Consider the following 9,840-nt stretch of genomic DNA (forward strand, 5'->3'; position numbering starts at 1 on the left):
TCTGCCAGTTATTTCTTCTAGCTCCCCAAGCGTGAAACCTAGAAATTATCTTCCACACTCTTCCTGTTTTTATGCCTCATGTATTCTGTCGGTTAATAAGTTCTGCACAGGCTTTTAGAATGTCTCCTCTGTGCCGAGCACTGGACCATCTACAAAGCAGATCCGTTCACTCATTCCTGCTGCTGGCAGCTTAGGATAGAGCCTTATTACTATTTGCAAGAGCTGCTTAAATGCTTTTTCAGCCATATACTCTTAAGAGTCGTGGCGTCACAGATGTTACTGATAAGGAAAACTGTGTTCCTGAGTTAAAATTCTGAACATATTTTTTGTTAAAAATAATCTTGTAGGTGGGAGTTATGCATAAGGTTAAGAACATTATTACTCTACCTTCTAGGAAGCATATTCACATTGAAAGCACAGCCTCAATATTTTAGGTTTTTTTTTTTAAAGTTGTGTTTATTGTTGGTATACAGGAAACTATAGAGAAGCAAATATCTTAATAGATAATCAATTAGGTTACAGTCACATCTTTTTTACATGATTGACTATTGTTTTGAAAGACAAAGTAATAACTGATAGCTGTGGTATTTTTAGATTTTATAAGTTAAACAGCAGGTCTGTACCCAAGGAAGAAGCTAACATTTCAGTTCCTTCTATATGAGGTACTGTTTTTAAATGTATTATTTAATTGCATTCTCATAGCCATCCTAGGAAGATGAGCCTCAGCTTCCTTATCTGCAAGAAAGGGATAGCATCCCCTTCACACCACTGTTTGCTATTAGGTATTATTCTGGTTTTTTGTGATGGTTGCTCTGGCGTTTACAAGGTAACTTAGCAATGTCACTTCTTGTATAGTGTAGGGACAGTATTTTTTCAGTTCCAGCACACCATATGCTATGTGTTATTTTATCATACACTTTACTTCTAAACCCCATATTACATTGTTATTGTCAGTTTAAAGTTGTTCTTTAAGGAATTAAAAAAGGAGAAAATATTTTTTTATATTACCCTCATATTGACCCTTTGAGGTATTACCCTTAGTTTAGACCCAAATTTCCATCAGGTATTGTTTTTCTTTTGCCTGTGGAATTTTTTCTTTCTTGTTTTAAACAGTGATTCTAGTGATGGTTGGCTGGGGATGAATTCTCACAGCTTCTTTTAGTTCAAATTATTTTGCCTTAATTTTTGAAAGATATTTGGGTATGGATATCTGGGTTGACACTCTTTTTAGATGTTGCTCCATTGTCTTATTTTATGGTTTGGCATAGTTTCTGATAAGAAATTTGTTGTCTTTGTTCTTCTGTATGTAATGTGTACTTTTCTGTCTGGTTGCTTTTAAGATTTTTCTCTTTATCACTGGTTTTCAGAAACTTGGTTATGATGTATATTGGTGTGGTCTTCCTCGTGTTTATTTTTCTTAGGGTTTGTTAATCTTCCTTGCATCTATTAGTTTTTGGTTTTCATCAACTTTGGGAAGTTCTGAGCCATTTTGTCTTCATATATTGCCCCCTTGCCCCCCCCCCCCACAAGTTTTAGGATTCCAGTTATTCACCGTTTACAGTGGGCCATCGATGCTGCTTTGCTTGTTTGTTTTTAAGTTTCTCTGTGCAGCATTTTGGATAGTTTCTATTGCTAGGTCTTTAAGTTCACTGAACTTTTCTCTTGCAGTATCGAATCTGTTATAATTGCATCTGGTATGTATTTTATTTTCATCTCTAGAAGTTCAATTTGAGTGTCTTCCCTCTTCTGTTTCTTTCCTTATCATGATCATGTTTTCCTCTCCCTTCTTAAGTGTATGGAACACATTTGTTCCAATAATATAGTTTTAACATCTTTTCTGTTCATTCCATCATCTCTTTCACTTCTGGATCTGCACTTAGTGACTTATTTCCTCCTGCTTATGGGTCATATTTTTCTCCTCTGTTGTGTACCTGATAATTTTTGACTGTGTGCCAGTCACTGAATTTTATGCTGTCGCTCGCTCAGTTTTGTTGTAATCCTTAGGAGTGTTGGATTTAGTTGGGGTTAATAGGTTGGTCATTTGGAATCTGTTGGGTTGTTTTGAGGCTCGCCTTTAAGCTTTGTTAGGGTGAGTCCAGAACAGCCTTCCGCGTAGTGCTGACTTAGTTCCTCAACTAAAGCAATTCCCTTCTGAGGAGTCCATCCATTACCTGATACATTACAAAGTTTTCCCACTCTGGTTGGTGGGAATGCGGACTGTTCCCAAGCCCTGTCTGGCTCCAGGTGTTGTTTGGCCTACTGCTCTCTAGTCGTTATTTCCCCAACCTCAGCTACTCGGCACAGATCAGCATTCGGTCAGGGACCCTAGGGAAGCCCACCTGCAGATCTCTAAAGCTCTCACTCTTTCTGAGCTCTCCCTCCAGTATATCTGCCCTGCAAGTTCTAACCACCTTGGCCTTCCCAAACTACGACCTCTGTTTCTGCAGCTCGGTGAGACTGCAGACTTGCTTAGCTTTCCTCTCCTTGTGTTGTGACCTGGAAGTGTTTCTCTTCTCTCAGGGATCATAGTCTTGCGTTGTCTCTCGTCTGATGTTTGAAAAGCAATGTTTCATATATTTTGCCCTATTTAGTTATATTCAACAGAATATTTTTAACACTTGGACATTTGGGATTTGGCCAAAATATATACTTGGAGCATTTATTATAAATATTATAAAAGTAGAAATTATTGGAAACTTTTAATTATATTTTCACAAATAATTCATTAAATGTAGAAGTGTCCATTCCAACATTTAAAGGTCAGCTTTGCTCTTTAAAAATAATTGCTTTTTATTTATTCAGCGGACGTTTGAATGCTTACTGTGCTAGAATACAAATACAATAAAAAACACTTGTCTTCAAAACTCACAAAAGGAGGGAAGCATGCAAACAATGGCATCAAAGGAATAAAGGACAAACCACTGTGGGGACATAAAGGAGGTGGCTGCTTGTTCCGGCCAGGAGGGATACAGGAGATGAGCCAAGCGTTCTCAAGAAGGGAGGTCCTTGAACTGATGTGTGAAGAGTAAGTAGCAGTTCAGCTGATGGAGGAGAGGGCACATCTGAGGGAAGTTTAGGAGGATGATGGGTTAGGGTTTGGTTATTGACTAGATGTGATAGTCAGTAGTGACTGAGGGAAAGACCTACTGGCTTGACTGGTTTACTGGGTGTTACTGATACAGAGAAAACAGGAGGAGATTGTTTAGAGAGGAAAGTTTTATTCAGTTTTTGAACATGCTGATTTTGGAGTAACTGGGCTATTTACTTGGAAATATCTAATAAAAATTGGGTATAAGGAACTGAAACTCAGGTGCAAGAACTGAACTGGAGATATATGTTGGGGAGTTATTTGCATAGTTAAACCAGAGGTAGAAATAAAATATCCTTGGAAGACTAAATAAAATGAGTACCAAAGAGGAGGTTAGAATTATTAGTCATTGAGTAACGAGTTATGAAATAATTTTGGAAGGAGACTAATGTAATGGTAAAGAGATAGATAGACAGCCGTTTCTCAGTCAGAAACCACATAGGGTACTTGTAAAAGATACAGATTTCTGGGTTCCATGTAGACTTCCTGAATTCAGATCTTGTTGGAGGGAGGTAATAGATTTAAGCTGATCCGTACAGGTACTGAAGTCAGAGAACTAGTGCAGGAGGAGGAGGGTCAAAATAGGACAGTATTGTCGATAGAGGGCTAGGAAGGAATTTCAGAGAGTCCTTGGCTCTGTTAGCTCATGGTAAAAAAAAAGATCAAGAAATATATGATGCTGACCTGAATACTTAGGCCAGAGGAGAGGAGAGGAAAGACTTTGGAAATATTTTTCTTATTATAAAAGAATTTATGCACATCTAGAAACACATAATTGCATCTACCCAGATAAAGCCAATGTTTATACCCATCTAGTGTATGTTCTCTTTTATATTGCATGTATTATATAAATGCACACATGTAGTCATAGAGGTTTTACACAAAATGGGATAATGTGAACATGCTGGAAGCTGCCTTATTTTATTTAATAATCTATCATCTTTCCATATTATAGGTATTTGACATTTTAGGACGTTAAAAAAAATCCTAGTTGTCACAAGTGGCCACTATCATGAGTTTAGTCTATATCTATCATAGTATTTCCTAGGCCTGTACAAACACACACATGAGTGTCAGTTGTGTGTGTATATCATTTTAAAAATAAAAAATCTCAAGTAGAGAGCACACTATTTACATTGTCCTGTAACTTGCTTTTTCCCTTAATATATTGTGGACATGCTGTCACATCAGTATGTGTTGCTCTCTTTCCAACAGCTGGGTAATAGTCATATGAAAGTATTATAATTTATTTGAATTGATGGGCTTCTAGGTTATCTTTAGCTTTTCATCCTTTTTTGTTTTCGTGAATATTCTTTCACATATATCTTTGTGAATTTTGTGCAAGTACACATGTAGGATAAATTTTCAGAAGTGAAATCGCAGGATCAAAGGGGTAGGTGTAATATATTCAAAGTGTCCAATACCTGTTTACTGTTTATAATTGTTTCTCTATCTTTCATTTGTTTTCTTTTACGTTCTGTGATATTTCTTAAAACTTTCTTGGTTGTAATATCTATTCTGCTTTTTTGCTGCTTCTCAGGGGATTTCATTTATTTTATGGTGGTGTTTTTATATCCTGTGGCTTTCCTGAGCTCCAGCAGCTTACTTTTCATTTGTCTGCGTTGCCCATCTGTACTTTGCCTCTGATCTGCTTTTTAAAAAATTATCCAGGTTCACTTTAATTTATTTGACTCTAGGGAAACACCCTTAGTTATTCCCTATTTAGGACTCTTGTTTACTCACCAAGAATGGGACACAAAACAAAAAGCGTTAAGTGAAAAGTTTATTATTGTAACATAAAGGTGTTCCAAGGGAAAATACTCTATTTTTGCTCCATTTGTGAAATCTGTCTAAAACTACATTCTCTCTAATTATAAAAAATGGTGAGGGAACCCTACTGTGTTACTTTCTCCCCCCATCTGCCTTTGTATCTTTTCAAAGATGATTTTGTTCCTTTGCTTTATCAGAAGTATGAGTCATGTCATCTCATGCCGGATCCACTTTTATGGACTGTTGCGTAGATATTCTCTCATAGGTTTTTTTTCTTTGTGAGGTTAATATTTTACTTATGTTTTACGTTGAACACAAAGCTATGGAGTAGGATTCAGTAAGTGTATTTTTCTTCAATGAGTGAAGCGAGTGTAAACGTGGAATTAAATTTAGTTTCTTTTTATTAATATAAAATTCTGAGGTACTATTCTAAAAACAGATAATGTGAGTTTCAGGTGGCATGAGTATATTTGTCTGGAGTGTTTTTCTTTCTTTAGTATATCTTTCGCTGTGGTTTGTTTTGTTTTGGTTTTTTAAATGATTCTTCATAGGTCCATACCAGGATTCTTTAGTACTCAGCTTTGAAAAGGGTGTTCTATTAGGTCAGCTGTTCAGGAATATTGCAGGTGATGAACTGGGGTAGTGAGTGTCAGATCCGGGATGTTGTATCAGAGCCCCTTGATCTTCCCCTACTTCCGTGTGACTGTTTCTTCCCTCAGGGGCTTGGCCTGTTGCACCTCCACTTTCAGGTGAGGTAATGGGTCAGTAGTTTCTTGCCTGGTGAAGCCTCCAGTGAGTTTGAGTTTAATCTTTGCTCTGTTGACTTTAGTCAGCAGCTGCAAAGGTCATTGCTGTCTCTCATCTCTTTTCCCAACACCGCCCTCTCTGCAAGGTTAGGGGTCTGAGAAAGTAAAGATGCTCTGTGTGCTGGTCCTCTGTCCTTCCAAGTTGTGTGTAATGGCTGCCCTCCTGGCATTGTGGGACTGCACTCTAGGTAATTCAGTCTCTCTCCTGTTTCTGGCATCTAGAGTGCTTCTTTATTTCCCTCTATTACGAAGTGTGGTGAACAGCTTTTCAAGCCTATATACACTATAGAGAAGAGGGTAAGAGCCTGGGTGCTAGAATTTGAAGATTTGAATTTGCATCTCAGCCCTCTGCTGCTTACTGTGTGGGCCTGGTGAATTGTTAACCCCTTCCTCTTGCCTCTGTTTTTCTCATGGTAGAACTGGAGTACTGCTCTGCCAGTCCTAAGGATTAAATGAGATGTGCAAGGAAATCTCTTAGCACAGCAATTGGTGCATTATAAACTCTCCTTAGAACCCTCGCTGCTCCAGGAGCATCAGTTCCTTTGATGAATTCCCAGAAATAGAACGGTTGTGTCATAGGATAGGAATATTTTCAGGGTTCTGACATGCAGTACAAAATTGCCCTCCAGAAAGGTGGTGCCGGTTTACTCAGGAGATGAATTTGAGTGTTTCACTTTGCTGGCACCCTTGTGTTGGCCTCTATGTTTTATATGTTTTATGTGAAGTTTGAGGCAAGTCCACTTGCCCCTGAGGGTTTTTGGCAGCTGAAAAAAAAAGGAGAGTGACTTGGCCTGGGACAAGAAAAGAATTATTTTCTTGCCTTGGTTACATAGACCTGTGTATTTACACCTTGTTTTGAGAATTTTGGTCCTTTTGATCATTTTGGTCCGTAAGTAAATATTTAATTTTTCTCTTACCTATGTTTTATGGTTTCCCAAGTGCCTCCCCTAAATTTTCCATTTGATTCTTACAATAAACTTGTCCAGTAAGTAGGGTAATATACATCGAGGTAATATACATCATACACACCTATGTAATATACATGGAGGAAACAGATGCAGAGATATTGCAATTTACCTAGAGGAAACAAAGCTAATGAGAGGTACAACAGGGACACAAATGCTACTTTTCTGCATCCTGGTGTATGGTTCTTTATCTTGTGCTATCCGGACCTCCTTTGCCTGACAATTTTGCTGCAATTCCAGTCATTAATCAAATTTTATTGTTAAAGAGACCACTAGGATTTTTCTTAGTTCAGAATAGAATAGGAATTTTTTGTCTAAAAAAGAATTCTTTGTGAAAAATCAGAATATAGAAATCTCTAAAGGGAGGTGCATGTGTGTGCCTGCCTGCACACACACTTAGTTTTATCTCTGTTGTGGAAGAATATAAAATTAGAACTCCACTAAAATTTAGGGTTTTTTTTTTTTTCAGTTCTGCAGGGTACTAGGTTGTGGTTTTGCCTATAAATGTTTTCATAGTATAAATTGATATTAAGTAAATGTCTTGAAAACCTCAACTAGGTAATTCTTGAGAAGACCAGTTTGATTGAAACTAATTAGCCATTTCTCAAATCTTTATTGATTCAATTTTTTTAGTGTTCAGTGATTTAGTATTCAGTTCTCACTCCTGCCCTTTACTGTAATAAAACATTTTCCTTGTAAGACTCTGATCCAAATGGGCTATATTTGCCTTGTTCTCCTCCGTATCTATAGCATGTAGTGCAAGTAGATTTTGAATGAAGGGACAAGTTACTGTGGTCAAATGTGGATATTGAGTGGTTAATGCCCAGGTTGATTTAAGCTCTAAAAGATACTTCATTAAAGCATTGATAAAAAGCTGAGACTTAGTTTCAGAGTTTCTCCCAAGGAGGATGTGTATGTGTGTGTGTATAAACACATGTCTGTGCATGTGTTTTAAATACTACAGTATTAATCATTTAACTTGGATGTTTTTGAACTCTCGTCATTGGTATGCTGTTGAGATTCCTATATAAGGGCTTTGTTTTTATCTGATTTTATTTGATATGTACAGATTTCGTATTCTCATTTGTTTGTTATTAAACCTTTCTGCCCAAGAAATAAGAATGTTTAGAGCATTCACAGTTGCTGTAGGGATAGAGTGACTTTTAGGAGGCAAGAAGGCTGAGATTCTTTTTGTGACGTTCTCTGCTTTAGATTTTTTAAAAAGGCTTTTGAAATATTTCTTATTGAGGCTTTCAAATATTTTCTTATTTGTAATAAAAAAGGGCAGTGAGATTGACTAGATATGGGATAAAACTAGTTTTATAATCATTTTGAAACCTAAAAAAGATTTTTTTGTAATAATTTTGGTAATCTCGTTAAGGTGCCAATATTCGTATTTTTCAAATATTCATGTTGGATTGCTTAATAAATTTTTACGTCTCAGAATTCTTTTTTTTTTTTTTTTTGTAAATGACTGAATTTTAAAAAGTTAGCACAAAATGCTTGCTTGAAATCACTAAGATCAATAAAATAGTTATTTTCTTTTAATATTTTTTCTTTAGGTCTTTTGTGGACTAGCTCTTCACTGATTACCTACAACAGCAATATAGTTATGGCGACCTTCCCAGACTTTCAGAAACAGTCACATGAAAAAACTAGAGCATCTGTCCAGAAAAAGTAAGTTCACTGTAATTGGATTCCTTTTAGTGATAGTTTTAATAAAAATGTTGATCAGTTTTTTTGACGTCGAAGTCTTGTTAAGCAGCTATGCTGTGGTATTCTTGTTTTTAAAATGAATCTTATTATTGAAATGAAATAATGATAAAAATACTGCAAAAGATTGGCACATATGAAAAATAGTGATATGAAATCATGAAGACAATGAACTTTATTTCCCAAAGATCACAATCTCCCTATTTCTTCTCAGCCGATAGTTTTCCTCTCTTCTTTTTAGCAGTATAAGCATCAGGTGTGACGTTTCTTATAAAAGATGTATATTACCATCCATTAATTTCACTCAGCAAATATAATATAAAATTTTGACTGCTGCTTATGCGCCAGGCCCCCATGTTAGGTATTGGCTGGATAATCAGTAGTGAGCAAATTAAATGTGATTCCTGATCGTCCTCTGCTTTTCTAGTCTGAGGAAGAGCCCCTCTCTCTTTTTCCTCCCTTGAGACGATTTTGGTTACCCTTTTCATTTCTTGACATTTTTTGTCTTTGCTAAAAAACTGTGTGTGGGGGGGGTGTTACTTAAAGGCAGAAAGGAAGGATGAATACTGGGGGATGGTCAGCAGTCTTGGTGAAACCCTTTTTTTTAGCTTTCATCTTCTGCATTATATGACACTCTTGACAAGTCCCTTACATGTTAAGACGGCCTTTGACTTCTTTCGTTTACAGTTTCTTTCTTTTCTTCTCTCTTATGATAACACTTGTCTCCTTTGCACATCTTCTTTCCAGCTTCTAATTGTTAGTGTTCTTGTAAGCTGCTAGGCCTGCCTTTTCATTTATTTCCTCGTTTCTTCAGAGATCTGAGAAAATGTTTTGGATTTGACTGCTAACTGGAAGAGAGTGGTTGTCAAATCGAAAGGTGCCGGCGGAGTTGGAAAAAACAGAAAGTAAACTTATTTTGGAACAGTGTAGTAATTACACTTTTAAGTAATATGCCCCATGTGTTTTTCCAGGTACCTTTAAACTTAGTAGGTCCCCTTTTTTAATTTGAAAAAAAGTACAATAAAAACTATTTTCTCTATTTGTTCTTTCTGTAAGCTAGAGTATATTGTGACTTTTTTTCAGATTAGCAATTGGACCCGTAGCTTTAAATTAATATTTAAATTGTACTGATTGCTTTAAATTAATAATTAGAACTAAGAAATATATATATACAAAATATAGTAGTGAGCTAGTGATTCTTGTTCTTCAGACATTATACTACCTGCCTACCTATTTTGACTTGAATTTCCCAGTATATTCCTGAGATAAGGAATTAGGCTGCAGCTGAAACTTTATGCTATTAATTTCATGTCTTTTTTTATTCAGACCATTATTTATATTAGGCCCATGATAAAGATTTGGTTTGAATTCACTTGAATACTTGGAAACCCTTTTAGATAAAAATACATGAATGTAAATATTATATTATATACTGTTGATGTGTATGTGTGGTTATGCACGGCCTCATAATTCTTTGATTGCTTTCCTTGCTTTCTAG

The sequence above is a fragment of the Grampus griseus genome, assembly GCF_964374135.1.
Source record: "Grampus griseus genome assembly, chromosome: 18".
Lineage (NCBI taxonomy): Eukaryota > Metazoa > Chordata > Mammalia > Artiodactyla > Delphinidae > Grampus > Grampus griseus.